The 22,866-nt window shown below is 40.9% G+C and overlaps 1 protein-coding gene and 1 pseudogene across 4 annotated transcripts in view; one reads left to right on the top strand and one right to left on the bottom strand.

The window, feature by feature from the left end:
- Window positions 1-976: 976 nt before the first annotated feature.
- Window positions 977-21,851, bottom strand: LOC113186190 (high affinity cAMP-specific and IBMX-insensitive 3',5'-cyclic phosphodiesterase 8B-like; annotated as a pseudogene).
- The window catches only part of Tmem50b (transmembrane protein 50B), a 52,819-nt gene continuing 47,865 nt past the window's right edge, over window positions 17,913-22,866 (top strand). For all 4 annotated transcript variants that reach the window (XR_003301241.2, XM_026393583.2, XM_026393584.2 and 1 more), the window contains exon 1: window positions 17,913-18,033. The gene's annotated coding sequence lies outside the window, so the exon portion shown is untranslated. The remainder of the gene's footprint in view (window positions 18,034-22,866) is intronic.

Here is a 22,866-nt window from a genome sequence, read left to right as displayed (position 1 = left end):
CAGAACCACCTAGCCATGGAAGCTGTAAAGCTTATCAATAATTTGGTCCTTGTTGTTTTGCTTGTTTATTTAGCTTTTTCCTTAGGTAGGTCTGTTTAGATAAGCTTCTTATAATTCCTTTTCTTGAGGACAACAGTCAAGCTTTTGTTGGTGGTGAATTTTATGGTAAGACATGAGCTGAACACTAGGTTAAGCTACTTGGTCACCATCCAGGGGATGGGCTCACAGGTGCCACAGTCTTTGCTTCTTGTGTTCACCTAGTTACGGTAAATCAGCTCCACGGTGAGACAAGGCTTCTCAGGATGATGGCATAACACAGGAGTTTGCCAAGTATTTGTTCTATTATTAAGTGATCATTTGAAAGATCATGTAGATATTTTTTTCATGGATCATAATGGTCTAAAAAAGAAATTTGGGACTTGCATGATTTAAGGTCATATATTAAACATTTGCTCTCTTACCCTGTACCTGTTATTGTCACTACCAAGGAGAGCCTCCTGTTTATATTACTGTGCTTCACAGTGCCCTTGGAGAACAAGAGGTCCCCTTCCCTAGCTCAGACAAAACCTTAGACTTTAGCACTTTAGGTCATTGTTTTAGTCAGCTTTTTTTTTTTTTTTTTTTTTGCTACTGTGACTAAAGGAGAAAAGTTTATTTAGGGGCTGTCAGTTTCAGAGGTCTCAATCCATAGACAGTAAGCTTCATTTCTCAGGGCTTGGGGTGAGGCAGGACATCATGGTGGGAGAGTATGGCAGAGGGACCCAGCTTGCATGAAGATCAGAAAGCAAAGAGAGAGACTCCACTCGCCAGCTACAAAATATATACCCCAAAGCCACGCCTCAATTCCCACCTCCTCCAGCCATACCCTACTGCTTCATTTACCACTCAGTTAATCCCTATCAGGTGATTAATTCACTGATTGGGTTCAGACTCCTCATAACACAATCATTTCTTCTCTGAATCTTATTGCGTTGTCTCACACATGAGCTTTGTGGGGACACCTCACATCCAAACCAGAACAGTCGTCTACTGTCTTCCGGTGTCTGCAGTTATCCACCAGGTGCTGCATGAGGACCTGCAGATATGCAAAGGCATAACAAGCACTGAACATGTCTATTATGAAGTAGTCGATGAAGGAGATCTGGGACCCGGGTTGCTACAAGGCTCTGGTCAAACACTGGCATCACCATTGACAGCCCTCGTCTCTTCACTTCATCAGTCTGTGCAAAATACTCCTTGGAGATCCTCCTGACCCACACAGGTCCAAGGGGTGGCATGGGTTGGTCATGTGGGCACATATAATCATCATACACTTGATCAGGATTTGGTTTTCAGGAAAGATCTTCCCAGTGGGATTGCATTCACAGGAGCTACCCTCAAGCTCAGCTGCCATCAGTTTGTTGATGATGTTCACAAATTTGTTCACATGTTCAAAGTGTTTTGTTATCTCTGTTGCCAAAACCATGTCAATAATGGCACAACTTTAAATGATGGTTCCTGTCAGTATTCTTGAAAATGTGGTATTTGGTGTCCTTGACAATGAGCTAGAAGGTCGGGGCTGCATGGTGACTCCCCAGGATGGCAGTGCTGTCGTAGAGCACAGCAAGCTCTTTGCCTGTATTGTACGGGAACAAGCTGGTCTTTCTCAGGTGATCCGGTCTTAGACTGTGTCAGCCATCAGGGCCTCCACCTCCTCCAGTTATCAAGGCTTCCCTCTCAAGCTTTCCTTTCTAAGAAAGCAAGCTGTGGTATGCAAGATGTCTGCAGCATGCGTGGAGTTATGGTAGGCATTGGAGGAGTGGTAGTTGGTTTCAGGCACTTGAAGACAGGCCTGAAGAGTGGTTTCAGAATAGTTTAAAAATTCACATAGTCCAAAATGAGTGAATACCTTTAAGCCTAGGTAAACCAATGGCATTTTGTGTATAACCATTTGTAATTCAAAGATGTTGAAGTTCCAACTTTTCTCATTATCAAGTAATCGGGCAATACAAGGGGGAACATTTGATGGTCTTGGCACTGTGAGGTGACTGTGACTCTGGTGCACATTCTTTGTAAACTGGCCTTTTCCAGCTTCTGGAGGCTCCTGCATTGTTGGTTTGTGGCCTTTCTTCTCATCTTCTAAGCCAACCAGTCCTTCCCATATCACAACACTCATTTCTTGATAATCTTCTCAAACCATCCAATGAGATCACTGGATGAGGATCTTCATGGTATGAGGATCTTCATCTCTGGTACCCAGCTGAGGGACTAAAACTCTGTGATTCGTAACATGTTTAGAACTCTAAGTCTTCTGTTAATGTGATTGAGCTGCGTTTTTTTTTTTTCCTGCACTAATTTTATTTATAACCTTTGTGATGAGAGTTTCAATGGAGTGGATCCTCACTGTGGATGGATAGTGATGATTCAATAGGCTTCAGTGCATTACTGCCTCCAGATGATATGTATTTCACATCAGTGGATCTTTTTTTTCCTGTTCTTGTACCTGAATGAATAAGGCTCTAAGAATTGTCTCCTGAATCAGAATGGATCTTGTGAACAGATTATGGAGGCTGCAAAATCCCATCTGCGAGCTGGACGACCAGGGAGACCAGAGTCAAAAACCCTGAGGATCTGGAGCACAATGTCCAAGGATGGCAAAGACTGACATCTCGCCTCCTGCCCTAAGTGGATCTTACTGGGCTAAAATGATGGTGTTTGGAGGGCCATGTTCCCCTTGATTCCTCCTATGGAAGAATCAGTTCCCTGGCCTTTTCCAGCTTCTGGAGGCTGCCTGCATTGTTGGTTTGTGGCTTTCCTTTTCATCTTCAAAGCCAATCAGTCTTTCCCATATCACATCACTCTGACTCTCTCCTGCCTCCTTCTTCCACTTTTAAGAATGCCTGTGATTATATTGGGCACACCCAGATAAACCAACATAATTGATTTATTTTAAGGTCAACTGATTAGCGATCTTAATTCCATTTGGAACCTTCATTTCCCTTTGCCTCCAACAATTTATAGATTCTGGGTTAAGACAAAGGCATATTTGAGGGGATCATTATCCTGCTACCACAATGTCCTTCCAAAAATTAGTATGTACATAGTATTTGTTTTTCTTGAAAACACTTGAAAAAATGTTAACACACCATAGATACTATCTATTCCTTTTTCTTCATCCGTTTATTAATATATCTTCAAGATATTTCCAGATCATCAAATTTAGCTCTATGTCATTATTTGTTAATACTGTATGTATATTGTCATGGAAATCAGAACTCACCAATATGGAGCAAAAGAAATAAGTAGCAATGCAAGTTTACACAGAGACTATAGGCATAGAGAGGGGAATTACAATCTGAGGTTACCATGAGTCTAGAATGAGTTATGGCATAATGAGGAGGCTCAAGTCATGAAGTACAGAGAAGGTGGCAATGAACATGAGTTGGGAGTGAGTCATGACTACTAAGGAGACAAAAGCTCTGGGGTTCAGAGCGGGTGGAATTAACTCATACTTGGTGACTACTTTCCTCCATTCACTAATTTAATCCCCACAACCACCCTATGACACAGTGTTTTAGTCAGCTTTTTTTTGCTGCTGTGAACAAAAGACCTGGCAAGAAAAATGTAGAGTAGGAAATGTTTCACGGTTTCAGAGGTGCAGTCCATGATCAGCTGGCATCTCTGGGCCTGATGTGAGGCAGAACACCATGGTGGAAGGGCGTGGTGGAGGAAAGCAGCTCCTGACCTGGCAACCAGGAAGCAAAGAGAGAACACTGCTCACCAGGGATAAAAGATAAACCCCAAGGCAACCCCTAGTGATCTACCTCTTCCAACCATACCCTACCTGCCTGCAGTTACCACCCAGGTGATCCATATCAGTGGATTAGCCCACTGATTAGGTTACAACTTTCATAATCTGATTATTTCACCTCTGAACAGTTTTGCATTTTCTCACACAGGAGATTTTGGGGGACACCTTATCTAAACCATAACATATAAGTACTCTCTTATTAATTTTTTTTACAGAGATGAGACTGAGGCACAGAGAGATTAAGTGACATGCTAGATCACACAGCTAGAAACTGGTAGAGGTGGAATTAGAACTCAGGGCATCTGCAATTGGTCAGATTTCAGATCCCCATTCTTTTTTTGTGGGGGCGGGGGGATACCAGGGATTGAAATCAGGGGCACTCAACCACGCACGGAGCCACATCCTATAAGGATGGCCTTAGGCCTTAGCCTAAGCAACTCCATTTTAAAAACCTGCAGTCTCACCAGGCACAGGTCTACAGAGCCCTCCAATACACCATGAGGCAGAGCCTGATAACAACCATGTCACTTACCACCACCCTGATAAGAGTCAGGGTGTAAAATCAGGGCGGAAGCCACTAAACCATATGGCTTGGCTCTGAAATGTAAAACTTCACCAAGAAACCCAGGAGTAACTGATAGGGACTCAAAGGGCAAGTGGAAACTCCCAGAATTGGTATAAATAATAGAGCAAAAGGACAGACATTCCGATGCACAGAAGCCTGAGAGCCTGATGAGGACCTGGACTGCCATTACAACTCTTTTAATCATCTGCCTGATCCTCTGCATGGTCCTCACTGCTCTCAAACTCTACAGCAGCCTCTTGACGGAGGTGAGAATGGCAACTGTCACCTTACAACAGTCTCCTGGACCAGCCACCAACTCTACTCCAGAAGAGGCCTCCACCTGATCACTGTGGTCTGAGTGTGCATCTGCTGGACTTAGGACCTAAGACTTTATTTATTTATTTATTTTTAGAGAGAGAGAGAATTAATATTTATTTTTTAGTTTTCGGCGGACACAACATCTTTGTTGGTATGTGGTGCTGAGGATCGAACCAGGCGCATGCCAGGCGAGCACGCTACCACTTGAGCCACATCCCCAGCCCCAGATTAAGACTTTAGATCTGGCGCTTGAGCTTAGCTTGCAGAGAGAATGTCTGCAATAAGTCTGTCATGATTAGGTGGGTTTGCAGTGCTTAGAGTTAACTTAGAATTGTTTGCTTTGGATTGATTATGTCTATTGCAGTGCCCAGCATCAAGGATTGTCATTTCTTGATTAAGGACATATTGAGTGAAATTCCATTGAGTGGTTTTTAGTGAATAAAGCATTGAAAATGTCAGAAACGCATGGACATTCTTTGTTTCTCGGCTTGACTGCAAATGTCGTGTTAACCATGACGCAAGAAAAGACCACTGACTCCAATTAAAATCAAATTAAAGCAAGCTTATTATTTTGACCGGCTGGGCTGCTTTGCCCCTCAAAATCGTGGGAGCCAAGGACAGCCGCGAGGCTTCTTTGTGGCCCAGTTTTATAGCCCAAAAAGTTACACAAAGGGGGGTTACAGATAACAACACTCTGAGGAGCATAACACAAGTTTACATTTTTGCTGGCCCCGGCATCAGAATTTATGGAGATCTTAGAGACTCAGAGAGGGTCGTTATCCGGCCAGGGAAGGCCAGAATTTATGAGGCGTCACTAAGGTTTAGGAAAGGGTTGTTATATGGTCAGGGAAAACCGGACATGGGTGAGTTCAGGGCATGGGCAGGCATTCCAATCAGCTTTACAACATCAACTAATGGCCAGGCCATACAGACATCCTGATATTTTTACAGAAAACAGAAATGAATCCTTCATAACTTGTGACAAGCTGGCTTCTGATCTAATGAGATAACTAGGCTAGGTATATCAGTCGCACCTTTGCCTGCCGCAGTCTGGCTGCAGCAAAATAACTGGGGGGTGACGAACAACTTGTGTACATTGATACAGCAGGAGTGGGAACCCTTTATTGTAGGACCGGAGCGGTATTTATACATTCCACACAGCTTATCTTAATTAGCATAAACTAGATACATCAGTCAACCAATAAGAAATCTCCACACTTAACGGCTCACTGACGTTACTTCACAAACCACTCCCTCTGGCATTTTGCCAGGCGCCATCCTGACTTGTTTACAGACTCTAACATTTGCCCATCCCGACACATCCCCAGCCTTCTTTTGTATTATATTTAGAGATAGGGTCTCACTAAGTTGCTTAGTGCCTTGCTTCTTGCTGAGGCTGCCTTTGAATTCACAATCCTCCTGTCTAAACACCTCACCACCACCCTGCCCCAGCCTCTGGGATTATAGGCAGTGCTACCACCTCAGGGGCTCAGATCCCTATTCTTATTCACATTCATAAACTGTTGGCAGCCCAGCAGGAGACTGCAGCAGATCAAATAAGTCACAGCCTCTGGAGATAAAGATTCAAGAACTTCATTCCCTTTAGTTTCTGGGGGACACCTCAAGTTCAATGTGTTTTCTAGTTGAACTATTGTTGTTGTTCTTGATTTTGCGGGAAGTCCTTGACTTTCTGACTGTCCGTAATAATACTGATAGGCTGAGGCATTGGGATGTGGTAGAGAGGAATAAATTTTTACCACTCTTTAGCTGTGTGATCTTTCTGAGTTTCAATGTTCTCATCTGCCAATGAGAGAATCAAGTTTTCAGGATTGTTGTCTTTCTTAGAGATAATGAGTATGCAACACTGGTTGCAGAGGGGGGTCCTGAGTGTAAATCAGTGGTTCTCAGTGGAGGTGTTGCTGTCTTCCAGAAGACATTTTGGGGAATCCTTAGTTGACACAAGATTGGAGGGATGCTACCACCAGGCCTTCTATTTAACTGACTTGTGCCGGTATGGTCCATTGGCTGGCATCCATTCTGATCATCTGGTAAGTCCATGCCATCCTGGTTGCTAAATATTCTGAAAATCACATCAGATCACAGGTATTTGGGAGGAGGGGCTAGGAGTGTTTTGCCAAATGCAGGGTATTCAACCACAATGAGGAATTGTTTCATTTCCTACCTGAATTTCAAATGTCACACTAAACATGCAAAAAAACTGGTTATATGGTGGGTCTTTTGAAAGTCATGTAGGACTAAAAAAACTGCTTGTACAGCACAATTCACAATTGCTAAACTGTGGAACCAACCTAGATGCACTCCAATAGATGAATGGATAAATAAACTGTGGTACATATACACAGTGGAATATTACTCAGCATTAAAAGAGAATAAAATATGGCATTTGCAGGTAAATGGATGGAGTTGGAGAATATCATGCCAAGAAAAGTAAGCCAATCCCCCCCAACCAGGGGCCAAATGTTTTCTCTGATAAGTGGGTGCTAATCCATATGTGGGGGGGGCATGGGATGAGTGGAGGAAGAAATTGAATGGGCAAAAGTTGGGGGGAGGGGGCAAGGAGGTAGAAAAGATGGTGAAATGAGAAGAACATCATTATCTTAGTAAATGTATGATTGCACATACCGTGTGAAGCCAATTGCCATGTCTAAAGAAGCCCTGTAGAGGTACATGTAGCAAAGAATTAAGACTTCCTGCCAACAGCCACATGACTGAGTTTTATTGGAATCAGAGAGTCCAACCCCAGTCAAGCCTTCAGATGAGTGTAGCCCCAGCTGATTGCTTGACCATAAGCTCCTGAGAGATCCTGAGCCAGGACAACCCATTTAAGCTGCTTCCTGACTGCTTTCCCTTAGAAAGTGCGTAAGATAATAAATAAATGAGATATTTTCAGTTGCTAAGTTTTGGATAATTTGCTATACAGCAACAGATAATGACTACAGTGAACATATATGAAACTCAGTGATCTCTTTAATTTTTTGAGAACTTATAATGCCTGATTTTACTATAAAATACAACAATTAAGACAATGTGATATTGCCTTAAAGAAAAACATATAGATAACTGGAAACAGGAAATTCAGATTATAGATCCAAATATCCATACAGGGTCAAGGAATTTTTTGACCAAGGTGTCAAGGTAGTTCACTTGGGAAAGAATGGTCTTCTTGACAAATGGTGCCAATTCATTTGGATATTCATATGCAAAAAAAAAAAAAAAATTCCTGTCCTTAGATAATGAAAAGAAAAGCCATACAGTGGGAGAAAATAGTTACAAATCATGTATTTGATAAAGAACTTGTATCCTCATATATAAAGAACTCTGAAAATTCACCAATAAGAAAAACTAAATCTAGGGCTGGGGATGTGGCTCAAGCGGTAGTGTGCTCGCCTGGCATGCACAGGGTGCTGAGTTCGATCTTCAACACCACATAAAAATAAAATAAAGACATTGTGTCCACCTCAAACTAAAAAATAAATATTAAAAAAAACGAGGGGCTGGGGATGTGGCTCAAGCGGTAGCGCGCTCGCCTGTCATGCGTGCGGCCAGGGTTCGATCCTCAGCACCACATACCAACAAAGATGTTGTGTCCGCCGAGAACTAAAAAATAAATATTAAAAAAAAAACAAAAAAAAAAAAGAAAACGAAATCGAGGAACCAACATTTGACCCAGCTATTCCCCTTCTCGGATTATACCCAAAAGACCTAAAAAGAGCATACTACAGGGACACAGCCACATCAATGTTTATAGCAGCACAATTCACAATAGCTAGAATGTGGAACCAACCTTCAACCTAGATGAATGGATTAAAAATGTGGCATTTATACACAATGAAATATAACTCAGCCCTAAAAAATAACAATATCATGGCATTTGCAGGCAAATGGATGGCATTAGAGCAGATTATGCTAAGTGAAGTTAGCCAATCCCTAAAAAACAAATGCCGAATGTCTTCTCTGATATAAGGGGGGTGACTCAAAATGGGATAGGGAGGAAGAGCATGAGAAGAAGACTACCACTAAATAGGGAAGAGAGGTGGGAGGGAAAGGAGGGAGAAGGGGAGTTGCACGGAAGATGGAAGGAGAACCTCATTGTTATACAGAATACATATATGATATTGTGATGAGAAAAAGAAAAAAAGTGTGTCACATTAGATTGGATAGAGAGAAAGGATGGGAGAGGAGGGGAGGAGTAGGAGGGATAGGAAGGGCAGCAGAATAGAAGAGACAATATGATTGATGTATGTACATTCCATGTATGTATTGTATGTCAAAATACATTCTGCTGTCATGTAGGACTAAAAAAATAAAAATAAGTCGTATGGTTAAAAAAAAAGAAAAGAAAAAAAAAAAACAAAATCCAATGATATGGGAAAAAGATTTGAACAGAGACTTTACCAAAGATATAAAGAAAGTAAATAACTATGGGGCTGGGATGGTGGCTCAGCGGTAGAGCGCTCGCCTAGCACCGGCAGGACCCGGGTTCCATCTTCAGCACCACAAAAAAATAAAGGCATTGTGTTATGTCCATCTACACCTAAAAAATAAATGTTTTTAAAAATATTTTTTTTAAAAAGAAAGTAAATAACTAAAAAAATGTATTCAGTATCTTTGGTGATTACAAAATCCAAAATTACAAAATGATATATTTATTTCTACTCTTCTATTAGATTGTTTAATATTAAAAGGACTGTCATGTAAAGTGGTTGGAAACTAGAACTTCTATCACTCTAGTAGGAAAGCAAGTTGATAAAATCACTTTGGGAAGAGTCTGATAGTTTTTTGAAAGTGGAATACATATCTATCATATGGACCAGCCAATCTACTCTTCTGTATTTATCCAATAGAAATGACACATGGCAAAAAACAAGGGAGAGAATTGAATTACAGTAGATGGGGTAGAGAGAGAAGATGGGAGGGGAGGGGAGGGGGGGATAGTAGGGGATAGGAAAGGTAGCAGAATACAACAGTCACTAATATGGCAGTATGTAAAAACGTGGATGTGTAACCGATGTGATTCTGCAATCTGTATTTGGGGTAAAAATGGGAGTTCATAACCCACTTGAATCAAATGTATGAAAGATGATATGTCAAGAGCTTTGTAATGTTTTGAACAACCAATAAAAAAAAAAAAAGAAATGACACAGGGCTACATAAAGATTTGGGTATCAATGTTCATAGCACCTTTATTCAGAATAGCCCAAAACTGAAAACAATTTAATTGTCCATCATTCAGTGAATGAATAAATCAACTATGGCATGGTTATACAACAGAATAATACTCAGCAATAAGAAGAAGCAGATTCAATTGATATGTGGAACAACATGAATAGATTTTCAAAACATTATTCTAAAAGAAAGACAAAAAGTTGTATACTAGAAATGTCCTATTTTTAAAATGCAATAGTGTTTACCCAGCTATGTACATTTGTCAAAACTCAAATTGGTACTGTATTTCAATAATGCTAATTTTTTTTGTGTGTGTGTGCTGGGGATTGAACCCAAGGCTTTGTGCATGCAAAGCAAGCACTCTACCAACTGAGCTATAATGCTGAATTTTAATGAATACAAGAAGATAATGAATACACAATTCAGAACAGTGGTTTCTATTTCTTTTGTGTGTGGGGTGGGGTGGGGGTACTGGGGATCAAACCCAGGGGCACTCTATCACTGAGCTCCATTCGAATTTTTTTATTTAATTTTGAGACAGGTTTTCATTAAGTTGCTGAGGGTCTTGCTAAGTTGCCAAGGTTAGCCTTGAACTTCTAATCTTCCTGTTTCACCCTCCTGAGTCACTGGGACTACAGGCCTGTGCCACCACAACAGGTTAGTGGTTTCTATTTTTAAAAGAAATTGTATGGGGAAAGCAGCACATTAAGTAAGTAGATGTGAATTATTGTTAACCCATGTTGGTTATTTCATACAAGTTTATTGCTAAAATACACACACAAAAGAAGGAGGGTTATGCATAGATGACAAAACATCTAATTTAATAAAAAATAATGACTCAATGGAATTCTGTACTCCTGATGTCCAAATCATTAAATAGAAACCAGGATAATATTGAAAATCATTCAGTATTGATAATTTTAGAAAACTGCATTGCTCAAAAATCATGACATTTCTTAAGAGTTTGACTCTAATCAATATGCCAGACACTATTTCAGAAAACAAGTAACTTTATAAGGTCCAAGTTTGAGACATACTAACACTTACCCAAGGGTTCCCTCCAGTTGGTCAACCAGTCTCATTTTCTTTGCTCCGCCTGTGTGAATGTTTCTACCTGTCAGCATCATGATAAAAGCAGCAGGCGCACCCACCATTTTGGGCAGGCTTTAGGTGTCTCCCTCTCCTGGTAGGATCCCCAGCAAGAATTCAGGGACGACTAATACTGTTTTCCAATCTTTTGTTGCTATTCTGTATTGGCATACAATGACAAACTCAAGTCCTCCTTCCAAGCAAGATCTACTGATGGCAGCCACAACAGGTTTTGGGAACTTTCTAAGTTTCTCAAACATTCTCTATCCTTCCTTTGGTATTTGTGTTACTTCTTGCAGGGTCTTACAAGAGGCTGACATGTTGATATCAGCACCTGCAAGAAAGCAAAACTGGCTTTGATGAGATGAGGTCGGCACTTTAGATTTGATCACGGGCCCTGATTTGATCATTTCAATGAATTCTGATTGTACTTCTTCATTCAGTGTATTTACCTTTGAACTGGGTGAATTAGAGCAAATAACTGTCACATTCTCTTTGAGCCCAAAATTAACATGGGTTCTAGTTAGCAAAGCAGAAGACCCTGAAAAATTGCAGCAAATACAACCTCGGGAGCGGAATATCTTGAAGGCATTGAAGTGTCTAAGGCTGCCAATTGCCCAGGAGGTCACTATCTTGAGCAGGAGAGGACAAAGTAGAGCTGATCTCATTAATTTAATCAACATGTATTGCTTTAAACTATTTCACATGCACAGTTTAGTGTGGTAGCACATGCTTGTAATTCCAGCAACCTGGGAAGCTGAGGCAGGAGGATCATGAGTTCAAGGCCAGCGTCAGCAAATTAGCAAGACCCTAAGCAACTTAGTGAGACCCTGTCTCACTAAATAAAAAATAAAAAGGGCTGGGGACCACTGGTTAAGCAGTTAAGCACCCCTGGGTTTAATCCCCAGTTAAAAAAAATCATATGCACTACTTTCTAGTACAATGATAGTCAAACTATATTGTGAAAGTTATCTAATAAAATTATTTATTAATTTTAGAGTCATGTATTATGTTTCTTAGTACAAAATGACCAAGCCAGGTACAAACTTCATGGATCAGCAGAGCTTTTATTCGGTGATGAAATCATGCATATGATGGACCCATTTTCCTGATGGAAAATGAGCCACTGGCCAGAGGGTGATAGCAGCACCTTATATAGGTGATATTAGGTGTTTATACATCTTACACTGAGAGGTGACTTAATTATTGACAGAGCACATCAGTTTGGGCACTCAAGAAACAGGTTTGTGAGAATTTGAAATTTGTTTTACTGAGCAATATTTTTACTTAGGGAAGAATGGAAGTCTGAGGTCAATGTTTAGTGCTTATCTCTTACTCTTCAGGGTCCCATTGTACTGTCACTGGGAACGGCTTTATTTGGGGGAAGGATCAATGCTTTGGCTTCTTCCCAGAGACTGTCATTCTAGGATTGATGGATATCTCCTTCCCAGGGATTGTCCTGTCATTAGGAAAGGATGTATTGGGAAAGGATCAACGTTATCAATGTGTTGCCTTTTTCCTCACTCCTTCTTCCTAGGCCACAGTATTTTAGGGTGTTTTCCATATCTTACAGTGTTTCCATTCAACCTTATTCTGTCTCCAGAGACCTTTCCCATAACTTCTCTATGTCTTCTTATATTTCTGTATTTTTTTTTATGACTCATCCTCTTAAAATGAAGCACTGGGTGTGGTGGTGCTGGTCTGTAAATCCTAGCTACTTGGGAAGCTAAGGCAGGACAATTGTAAATTCACGGCCAGCCTGGGCAATTCAGTGAGACCCTGTCTCAAAATTAAATGAATGAGTAGCTGGGCACATGGCACATGCCTTTAATCCCACTGACTTAGGAATCTGAGGCAGGAGGATCGCCAGTTCAAACCCAACCTCAACAATTTACTGAGAACCTAAGCAATCCAGCGAGACACAGTTTCTAGTTAAATATAAAAAAGGGCTGGGGATGTGGATCAGTGGTTAAGCACTTCTGGATTCAGTCCCTGGAACAAAAAAAAAAAACAACAAAAAAACCCAAACAAATAAAGATTTAAAATGAGTGAATACATAGATTATTAAAAGGTAGGAAGCATAGTTCAGTGGTAGAGCTCCCTTGGGTTCAATCCCCAGTACTGGAAAAAACAAATCCCACAAATAAACAACAACCCTATGTGCCCCCCTCCCCCCCAAAACAAACAAACAAACAAAAAACAAAACAAAAAAAACAAAACACAACAAACTTTTGCTCCACAGGCCACAACTTTCTATCAGGCATTTACAAAAAGCTGCTACAACTGTTAACATGTATCTCCTAGAGCTCAGAGAATCTCTCAAGGACCAGAGCATTTCCCCAAAATGTAACCATCAAAAGAGTGAGACAATCCCCAAGACCTCTGCAAGGGGACAGAAACCAATTTTAATCATTGCCAGCCTACAAATGCAGGTGCTGTAATCTCATTCATCTAACCTACTCTTTGTTCTTTTTGCTTCTCTTTCTCTAGTGAGCTTCTGTACTTCCCCTTCCTCTAAAAACATCCAAATCAGAATGGAGCTAAGCTCTTTCCCCTACTGCTAGGCATTTTCAGGATTTCCTCATTTTTTAAAAACATTTTTTTAATTGTAGATGGACACGGTATCTTTGTTTTATTTATGTGGTGGTGAGGATCAAACCCAGTGCCTCACACATAAGAGGCAACGCTCAATCACTGAGCTACTGAAAAGACCCCCGATTCCCTGTCCAAGGAGAATCACACGAAACACTGGCTGCAATAAGCAAGAGGTGATTTATTGGGACACAGGCGCCTGTGGGTGCCCAGCAGAACCTCAGCCGGAGCTTTGGTGAGCTGGCACACCGGGCTTGGGGATACAGAGATTTTTATAGGGTAAAGGGGCAGTTTTCACGCGGGGGAAGCAATAGGTTTCTTAACAGTTAATTTTAAACCCAGCATATAGGCTACCTAAAGGGCAAAGTTGTTTTTCACTGTATGTTACTAAAAAAGAACCACATAAAAGCTACATATTTGCACTCTGGTCCTCCTGTTCCTGCTCATTCAGGCATGCCTAGGGACCTGGTCCTTTGTCCTTTCCCAACCGGTTACACCTAACTAATTATCTGAAAAATACCTCTGGTGCCTGCGTAGGTTTGTGACATGCCTTGGTGGTTTTGCAACTAGGCCTGAGGTTGTTGGGCTGGGGTCTTTCACTACAATCCCAGCCCAAATTTCCTCGTTTTTAACTGATGTTTTCCAGAACATGGGGTCATATGAAATACCTTAAAATCTGATTTAAAGATGACCACAAGGGGAACATTTATAAGTATCAGACCAATGGACCAGGAGCTACACAGACTAAAATGAAGAATAAAGAATGAATAAAAACAAGAGGGTACTGAGAGAGCAAATCTGACTATGCCTGTCTAACCTAAAATGATTGCACTGGAATTCTTTTTTTTCTTTTAATGATACTGGGGATTGAATCCAGGGTCTCCTGCATGCTAGTAAGTGCTCTACCATTAAACTGCACCCCAGCTCTGAATTTACATTCTTTTCAAAAGAGAATTATTTCACAGGCAATGTGACGTCACTCTCAAGACATCCTTATCAGAGTATCATAAGCTAACAGATGCATAAGACTTGCTCCTTTGAGGTCTTTCTTTAAATCCTGTAAATTTATAGAGGAAGAGACACAATATTCTGGGAAGTAGTACATGTTTACAAAACTTCCTTTAGCGTTCTCCGTTAGTTTCAGTGGTACAATTGCACTTGTACTCTCAAAAGATGGGAAGTGAATTCCACTATCAGAATAAGTTCATGAAGTAAATCCTGAGAAAGTAAGAAAAAACTAGAACCCATGGGACCTAGTGTGAAGGATTGTCTGCATTGCTTCTTTTTTGGTAGACAGTTTCTACCTGGACTGCATTGTATTTGTCTAATTTTAGGTGAAGTAGGTCTTTTAGAACAGGTCCTACCAGGCACAGTGGCACTTGCCTGTAATTCCAGTGACTTGGGAGACTGAGGCAGGAGGATTGCAAGTTCCAGGTCAGAAACTTAGAAAGACCCTGTCTCAAAAAAGAAAGAAAGAAAAAAACAAAAGGGATGGGACAGTGTAGCTCAATGGTAAAGTGTCCTTGCCTTGGGTTTAATCCTCAGTTGAAAACAAAAACAAGACAAAAAATTGATCCTAGTTCATTGCTGAAAAAGGTCCTGAAGTCACAGTCTTGAGAATGTAGGAGAGCTTTTCAAGGTCCTTAAGTAATAGGTTCTTAACAAAACATACAGGTAGATTGATGGCAACATTCCAATTGTATCATGGCATGTGTGGAGTTTTATTTTCTTCTGGATCTTCCTTTAAGGCTGATTTGCAATTTTATTAAGGACTTAGTACATTTAAATCTGATATTAAAGTGGGGTCTGGTGGCACATGCCTGTAATTCTGGCAGCTCGGGAGGTTAAGGCAGGAGGATCATAAATTCAGAGCCTAGCAGTTTAGTGAAGATCTAAGCAATTTAGTGAGACCCCATGTCAAAATATAAATTAAAAAGGGATGGGGATGTGACTCAGTGGTTAAGGTCTCCTGGGTTTAATCCCTAGTCCAAAACAAACAAATAAACATGATATTAAAATGCTGACATCAGCAACTTAATTCCAACTTTTCAAATGCCCACTCTTTTTTTTTAAAAAAAAAAAAAAGATATTTATTTGTTTTTAGTTACAGGTGGGCTTGATACCTTTATCTTATTATTATTATTTTTTTTAATGTGGTGCTGAGGATGGAATCCAGGGCCTCACACATGCCAGGCAAGTACTCTACCACTGAACCACAACTCCAGCCACAAATGCCCACCTTTTTAAAAGCATAACTAAATCCATGTTTTATTCTTTTTGTGGAATAGAGTTTATAGAATGAGGGGAGAAAATCCCCATTAATTTCTAGAAAAACAACTCAAAGTATATGGCATCCTTACAGAAGGTAGGGAATGGCATCTTCGTATACGGAGGTAAACATTTTCTTGTAGGTATTTTTCTGCAACAAAGCTTTTAAAAATCATGGAAGATATTGAAATACTTAATACTGTAAAAAGCAATGAGACTTAAGACTATGGTAGAAACTTCCAGTTGTACCTCCCCAATATCCAGTATAGAAACCACATCTTCTATCCTTCTTAGCAGTGTGGTTAGTTAAGTGACTAATTTTTTTAAATATTTATTTTTTTAGTTGTAGTTGGATACACTATCTTTATTTTATCTATTTTTATGTGGTGCTGAGAATGGAACCTAGGGCCTCACACATACTAGGTGAGTGCGCTACCACTGAGCCACAATCCCAGGCCTTAAGTGACTAATTTTGACCAGCAGAATGAAAGCAGAAATGTCACATGCAGCATTTGGGACAGAATTTTAAAGAGTGGGGGGTCATCGTTTTTATATTCTCTCTTCTGATCTTGAAGGAATAATGGCATATTTCAAAAGGAAGTTATTCAATAAATATTTATTGAGCACCCAGATTCCAGCACATATGTAAGATCTTAGTAGTTATAGATGAGTTAAACCAGGATGATATTTTGTGATAATCATATGATACAAAATATTTTACTTCACTCTGCCTAAGCAAAATTCCCATCTAAATTTTAATTCCCAACGGTAAAACCTGGATAATGTCTTGTCCCAAAACAAGTTGATCACATTTTATATTCTGCAGAAAATTTAGACATGGCTTCCAAAGGTTATGCAAGTCATGTTGAATATTCAAGAGGTAGTGACTATAGAGAAGACAAATAGAAAGAGATTTGACTTATAAGAAAGCTAAAAGGGCTGGGGATGTGGCTCAAGCTGTAGCATGCTCGCCTAGCATGCGTGCGGCCCGGGTTCCATCCTCAGCACCACATACAAAAAAAACAAAAAACAAAAAACAAAGATGTTGTGTCCACCGAAAACTAAAAAATAAATATTAAAAATTCTCTCTCTCTCTCTCTCTCTCTCTCTCTCCCCTCTTCTCTTCTCTCTCTCTCTCTCTTTAAAAAAAAAAGAAAGCTAAAAATCTGGGTGGGTGGATAGAAAAAGAACTGTCAGGAAATGCTTACCTAGCATGCATGATCCCCAGCACTACAAGGAAATACAAACAACAACAACAACAACAAATAAAAAAAAACAATTGTCAGAAGAGTAGTTGTACTGTATAACCAGTATCAGTTGAATATCCTTGGACAAGTAACTTTACCTTCCTAGGACTTCCTTTGTTTGGTTTTGTTTTGTTACTGGGGATTTATCTCACAATTGCTTTACCCCTGAGCTACATTTCCAGACCTTTTTATTTTGAGACAGGGTCTCGTGAAGTGGCTTAGAGTCTCACTAAATTGAAGAAGCTAGCCTCGATCCTCCCTCTTTGGCCTTCCGAGTCGCTGGAACTACAGGTGTGCACCACCACGCCTCATTTAGGGCTCCAGTTCTGAAAGGTGGGATTAGAAAAGGGCATCGCTAAAATCCTTGAGTTTCTGAGAATCCTCTTGGAGCACGTGCCCTACTCTGGGCACCTCGAGGACAAAGCTCTAGGGCCAATCTGCAAAGGAAGACCCCCTCCTGTAGACTCGGGCTCCTTTGTGATCTCACAGAGCCTGTGCACTTTGGTCTACACTTGGACAAACTGTAAGGCGCAGGGCCTGGACCGCGACTCTCAGAATCCGGCGAAACAGAAACGATCCCACTCCGCCCCCAGGAGTCTCGCCCCGCCCCGATCCCGCCCCGCCTCTCAGAGTCCGTCCCATCCCGCCCCTGGCAGGTCACTTACTGAACGCCGATTGGTCACTGGTGCGCACGGCGCCCCGCCGCGCCCCACCGACGCCCTTTCTCCGCCCCCTAGCGTCCTGCTCCGCCTCTCGGATCTTGCCCCGCCCCCGACAGTCGACTTGCTGCGCGCCGATTGGTCACTGCGGTGCGCACGGCGCCTCGCTCCGCCCCACCGGCGCCCACCCCTAGCGCCGGCCGCCAGGTCCGGGCTCCCGCGGCTGAGGTGGAGCGGGAGGAAGCCGGTCTGCTGCGGCGCCACCTCCTCTTCCCTGCGCGCGCGCCTGGGGTCGGCGTGGTGGCCGGAGGAAGCTGGGTGAGTGCGGTTGGCAGGTCTCAGGCGTCTGGTGAGGGGTACGAGGGAGCTCACTCACGCCTGCTGCCCGAGCGTGGGGAGGTCCCCCCCGCTTGCCCGGCCTGCGAGATGCCGTGGCGCCCTCCCGGCCCAGTATTCCCGGAGCCCGCGGCAGGCTGAGCCGGCCAGCCGAGCACCCGCGAGCCTGCGGGGCGGGGCCTTGGTCGCCCCCTCTAGTCCGGCGTCCTCTCCAGCTGACCGTGGCCCTGTTGCCCGGGCAGGCCTCTCCGCCGCGTTCTCACCGACAGGTCGCCTTTCGGGGGAGATTGGAAAGGTGTCCTTCTCCTGCCTTTCAGCTTCTCTGGGGATGGGTACTGTCTCCAGGACACTGCCGCAGCCGCGACCCCTCCACGGCCGGAACGAGTGTTTGGGGGCGACTCCAGCCCTTCTGTCCTCTTTCGTTTGCTCTGAACCATTGCTGGGAGTCTGTCAGTGTGTTGTGCACTTTCCTGACTCCATCAGTACGCGAGGCAAGTCCGGAGACGGGGAGGGGAAATGGAAGAGGAACAAAAGTCTTTTGGGAATTAATCATAAGTGTTGAGTGTCTTTTAGAGGAGGAGCAGCAGAGCATTGTCACTGTGGCAGTGGCATACTGTAATATTGTTTGGCAACTGACATAATATAAGGACTCATTTCCATATCAGTATGTATACTTCTTTATTTTTTAAAAATGCTGCATAGTATGTTAAGATATATTCTAATTTTTTTTTCTTTTATTTTTTGGTCTCTTATTCGTGTATTTTTTTGTGTTTTTTAACCAGTAAGTTGGCTTCCGAGTTAACCACTGGAAGGTACTTAAACCTGAAAGGTGAATATTTCACCTTTGGTGATATATCGTACCAAAGCAGTGAGATGGACCTGCTCGCGTTTTCCCTGCTGCTTTTGGTGCGAGGGGAGGAGGGGGCGCGGGAATTCAAGCCTCGACTGTGTGTATCAGCATTCTCTCTCTCAAAACACTTTCAGAGAGTCCCACCTCTTCTCTCAAACTCTTCACTCTACTTGTACTGGAAATCCCTTTTCTGGGCAATTCGAGAGACTTACTGCCAGGCTTGTCATCCTTTTTCATCATCTTCAATCTCTTATTTGTCTTGTCTTTCAAAGCTGAATAAGTTTCAAATATTGAACATTTTAACCGAGCATAGGGTTGAAAGACGCCTCGATCTTAAAATGAAAACCAAAAGTTATTTTCAATATTGACGCACAGGAAAAGCAGATTTAATTAGACTGAGGTGAGGATGTATTTTTCCACTTCCAGAGACACACCCTTCCCACCTCCCCATTCCTCTTATACCAAATAACATGGTAGCAGCGTTAACTGCCAGGTCTCTTCTGGGGCCCAAGGAAAGAATTTGTTTTATTTTATCCTTATTGCTTTTTGAAATGATAAAATTGACATTGAGGTGTAAAACAATTTAAACATTAAGTATAAATAAAAATTTAATATTAAGTATAAATAAAAATTTCAAACAGCATAGAAGTACATCAAATAAGAATTCACCCTTCATATCCCCAATTCCACTTTCCAGGAGGGAGTCATACTATAATATTGTTTGGCAACTGACATAATATAAGGACTCATTTCCATATCAGTATGTATAATACTTTATTTTTTAAAAATGCTGCATAGTATATCACTATTAAGATATATTCTAATTTTTTCTTTTATTTTTTGGTTTCTTATTCATGTATTTTTTGGGCCTTGTGCATGTGTGAGGCAAGCACTCTACCAACCGAGCTATATCCCCAGCCTTCATGGATGGTTGGTTGTTTTATTAGAAGCCTTCTGTGAAAAATCCTTTTGGCATTGTGGGATAAGTTTCAAGTAGATAATTTAAACTGATTATTGTACTTTTTAGTATAATTTTATTTCTGAAGGAAACTTTAATAACTTTCAAGGTTTTATAATTTAAAAGCAGTAGCTAAGTCTATGTGAGTTAAATGCATTTCTTAGAATCTTTGTGTTCTTTTGTATTTAGAGATTGCATCAGAAAAAACTTTGAGTACTGTGTTAAATAATGGCAAATTTATTAGCCTTGCTACCACTGACTGGTGTTGACAGTAAGGTTCATTTGATCAGCTTGGCAGGAGTGAATAGAGGGGTCTTTCAGGGAGGAAAAATGTGAACTGACATTTTGTGTACATGTATCTTGTGGCAATCCTCTTCAGTTGCTAACAATAACAGAACAATAATAATTGTTCTTTTTAAAAATACATTTGTTTATTGGAAAATGTATTTCAAGTATTAAAATGTATATAATTATAAAAACACTTTTGCACTGATCACCATTATATCTGCTACCATATTAAAGAGAAAACATTTGCATTTTTCTTCAGAGGTAGCCTCTATCCTGATTTTTGTGTTAATCTTTCTTGTTTTTTAATATAAGTTTTACATATATACATATATGTAAATGCACATGCTTATATTCATATATACATAAATGTGCATGTATATGTATACATAAATGCACATGCATACACCCATGTATATTCTAAATAGTATAGTTTTTTTTTTTTTTTTTTTGGTTCTTGGGGGTTGAATCCAGGGGTGCTAAACTACTGAACCACATCCTCGCCCCCCCCCCTTTTTAAAATGCTTTTATTCAAACACATCTTTTTTTAGAGAGAGAGAGAGAGAGAGAGAGAGAGAGAGAGAGAGAGATTTTTAATATTTATTTTTTAGTTTTTGGCAGATACAACATCTTTTTGTACGTGGTGCTGAGGATTGAACCCAGGGCCGTGTGCATGCCAGGCGAGCACGCTACTGCTTGAGCCACATCCCCAGCCCCAGTCCCCCTTTTTTTTATATTTTATTAGAGAGAGGGTCTGGATGAATTGTTAAGTGCCTCATTAAGTTGCTGAGACTGGCTTTGAACTTGTAATCCTCCTGCCTCAGTTTCCCGAGCCACTGGGATTATAGACATGCCAATGCACCTGGTGTATCATTAGTTTTGAATGAATAGTGTTTAAAAAAAAAACTCTCATTATGAGCATGTTTCAAAATTTAATTTAGCTGTTAGTAAGAGTTAAATTTAAGAGGTGGTTTTAAGAGGATTAAAGGAATAAATATTAAATCCCTTGGGAAAGGAATGTCCATAGAATTCTAATTAGATATAACAGGTTAATGTTCTACAGGGCAACAAAATCACAATGTTTTGGGATCAGTTTTCTCCACCAGGCTATAAAATCATAATAGCTTATTAATTTCTGCAGGGAGGTTAGAGTGACTTATTAATAGTGGATTGTTCATTAAACAAACTATGATAACAAAGTTACATTTCCCAGAGTACAAATGAAGTCCAATCAGGCTTATTAGAAAATGGTATAGCTTCCTAAATTTGGGGTTAAATTTTTGATTTATAATAATAAATTCAGACTTTCCTGAGGGAACAGTATTGTCATTATTAGATGAAAGAAAAGAATGAGCTGAAGAGAATGGCTTCAACTTCCCTGACTTATAGGGGCACTTTCTGAGGAAGTTGGGGTTTGAATTATGAGGGAGTCCTAGGAAACAGAGTTCACCCCAGTCAGGGCATCTGGAGTGCTCTAGTGTGGACCAAGTAATGGAAGGACAGCAGAAGGAGTAGTCTGCTCTGCATTTGTTTTATAGCTCACCATGGCCTACCTGAGTTATCAGGGCTAGTCAAACTGCACCTGTGTGGGGGGAAGTGACTGGCCATTGCTGGTGCAGCTTGCAGGCTGCAGGAAAGGAGGAACTGCATTAGCATGTGCTCAAGATCAAGCCAACCCTGCCCAGTACAGACAGGAATCTGGGCCATGTTCAGGGGCATGCAGTCCTTAAGTTAAAAGCTGCCAGAGCAGCCAGGACATTGCACTGCTTCCATCTGACCTGATTATTCTCTATTCTGGGGCACAGCTGGGATTCTCTTTAGCCCTCCTGTGTTGGGTCTTCCTGTGTCCTGTATTTTTAAGTTTTACTTGTTTATTTTTTATTGATTTACTCTCTCTAGTAGAGCTCAAACTCTACCAGCATCTTGACAAGAAGTTACATATTTTTGGCACCTTTGCATCTATCCTCATACTTGATCGATATTTTGGAAGGCAAAAAAATTTTTGGTGGTAGTAATTTTTCTCCAGAGTTTGGAAGTTATTGTTTGGTTGTAATATTGCTTCTAGGTTGCTGTTGAGAATTCCAGGCCAGTATTATTCCTGAATCCTTTGTGACTCATTTTTGTTTTTGTTTTTCCTTTATAGAATCCACATTTTGATATTCACATTTGTGTGTGTGTGTACGTACCTGGGGATTGAACTCAGCGGCACTCAACTACTGAGTCATATCCCTAGTCCTATATTGTATCTTATTAGAGATAGGGTCTTACTGAATTGCTTAGCGCCTCACTAAATGCTGAGTCTGCTTTGAACTTCAGGATCCTCCTGCCTTAGCCTCCTGAGCCACTGGGATTACAATCGGGCTCAGTGCCTTGATGTCTGTGTTTTGAAACTTAAAATGATGCATGGGTCTCTTTTCATCCATTAGGTGAGATAGATATTCAGTGGACCCTTTAAATACTGGAAACAGACCACCTCTTCTGGGGAAACATTCTTGAAATATTTTGTTGATTTTTTTTCCTTGTATTTTCTCTTTGGAAATACTTTGTCATTTATTTTATTTTGTTTTTTTCCATTTTTAAAAAAAATTGTACTTTGTCATTTATATGTGAGCTTTTTGTAATAGTCTTCTAATTTCTTAACCTGTTTTTTTTCTCTATTTACTGCTGTATTTTCTTTATTTTAATATTTATTTATTTTTTTAGGTATAGATAGACACAACAC

Source organism: Urocitellus parryii, chromosome 2 (assembly GCF_045843805.1).
Source record: "Urocitellus parryii isolate mUroPar1 chromosome 2, mUroPar1.hap1, whole genome shotgun sequence".
Classification (NCBI taxonomy): domain Eukaryota; kingdom Metazoa; phylum Chordata; class Mammalia; order Rodentia; family Sciuridae; genus Urocitellus; species Urocitellus parryii.
Note: the sequence above shows the minus strand (reverse complement) of the source record. Positions and strands in the feature narration are given on the sequence as shown.